The sequence below is a fragment of the Microcebus murinus genome, chromosome 5, assembly GCF_040939455.1.
Source record: "Microcebus murinus isolate Inina chromosome 5, M.murinus_Inina_mat1.0, whole genome shotgun sequence".
NCBI lineage: Eukaryota > Metazoa > Chordata > Mammalia > Primates > Cheirogaleidae > Microcebus > Microcebus murinus.
In genome coordinates this window covers 39,380,391-39,382,155 of record NC_134108.1, presented here as the reverse complement: position 1 = coordinate 39,382,155, position 1,765 = coordinate 39,380,391, and the positions used below count along the sequence as shown (strand labels likewise).

The following is a 1,765-nucleotide window of genomic DNA, read 5'->3' as shown; positions in this document are numbered from 1 at the left end:
TCACATGGGAGAATAATCTCAAAGCAAATATTCATTTTGCCTTCTCACTCACTCTTAGAGACTGGTCTACCTGTAAAGGACAAACTTAAACAGGTCCTAGTTTGGCCCTGCCCTTGGATTCGATTTCTGAGAACTGGCCTTCAGTTTTTCCTGTGCCAAAACGTGCCTTGTAAGCCTGCCTTAAATTTCTATTATTCTAGCTACCATTGCTTCTTCCTTCTGAGTCTCCACCTCACAGGGATTTTATCTATTCAACAATTTTGAGCAACTGCTATGCACTCAACAAAGTACAAAGTACTAGTTAAACTGTGCCATCAATACAGTGATCATCGGTGAACTACACAGACAGAGCCTCTGATCCAATGGAACTAATAGTGAGGAAGAAGCTAATTAAATAAATAATCAAATATGTCTATAAATTGTAAACTGTGGCTGAGAAGAAAATCGATGAGGTACTATGTGAAAATATTATGGGGTAGGTGGAAGCCTGACTTAGATTACAAGTTTTAAAGATAGATTGAAAGTAGTGAAATTTAAGATGTAAGCTGATGAAGTAGGAGCTATCCAGACAGTGGAGCCACACGCGAAGGAGGAAAGGAGCTTCGTGCACGTGTGTGAAGGGCTGACACAGCCTAATGGCTGCCGGGAGGCTTTATATTGTATTATAGGGCCATGGTTTGAGGTAATTGGAATTGAAACGATTTAAATATTTCTAAAAGGAAATTCTCACCATGCCCAGGATTCCATAGCGTTTCTGAAGGCACTTGTTAAGTAAATTTTTAAAAATTACTCAGAGTTTTGAGGGGGGCGGGGCCGCGAGCGGCAGGGAGGAGGATGAGGCCGCGGTGCCAGGCCGGGTAGTGCGGTCGGAGCGGGACCTGGGCTATTTCTGACGTCGAGGGCTGGCCAGGACATCGGTGACCCCCGAGTCCGGCATGGACAACTGGAAGCCCACCCCCCTCATGAAGCCCTTTGGGGCTCGGAAGAAGAGGAGCTGGAATCTTACCTGGAAGCATAAACTGACAACAAGCGGGCCCCGAGGAGATTCTGTCAGGCAGAGGTCGTGCTTTTCCTGCTGGTGACTGCCACTGTCAACATTAAGTCGACCCTGGACACTCGCCGAGCAATCGGTGGAGCCAATGAAGACCCAGGGTCAGAGCAAGACTGTGACGAGGCTCTAGGCCACCTGGAGCCCCCAGGCACAGAGGCAGCGGTCCCGGCAGGTCCAGGATGGCACCACGGTGCTGGAGGACGAGGCCTGGGAGCAAGGTCGGAGCAGCCACGTCACCTCAACGAGGCCAAAGGCCATGTGTTTGGCACCGGCTCGCCTCAGGAGGATGCGACCATGGTACTATTTCTCAATGATCCGACCGCCCAGCGGAGTGCTCATCTGCGCGGTCAGTAAATCCTTCCGCCTTAAAGACACAGCCAAGGCTCTGCTGAGGCCCTTCCCTGGGCTGGAGGGATTCCTGGGCCTTCGTGGGATAAAAAGGATGTCCTATCCACAGGGAGAAATGTTCTAAGTCACCTGCCCTCTCCTCCTGGGGGTGTCCAGTCCTGAGGAAGACAGACGTGCTGCCAAGCTCAGATGAAGAGGCAGAGTGCCACTGGGCAGGCACAGAGCCGAGCCATCATCACATACACTTCTGCAGCAAAGTTGAGGGCTATGGGAGTGTGTGCAGCTGCAAGAACCCCACACCTTTTGAGTTCAGTCCTGATCCACTCCCAGACAACACGGTCCTCAATGTGCCTGTAGCTGTCATTG

The 1,765-nt window shown here is 50.7% G+C and overlaps 1 pseudogene; it reads left to right on the top strand.

The window, feature by feature from the left end:
- Positions 1 to 935: 935 nt before the first annotated feature.
- On the top strand, positions 936 to 1,561 carry LOC142870882 (protein O-linked-mannose beta-1,2-N-acetylglucosaminyltransferase 1-like; annotated as a pseudogene).
- The last annotated feature ends 204 nt before the right edge of the window (positions 1,562 to 1,765 follow it).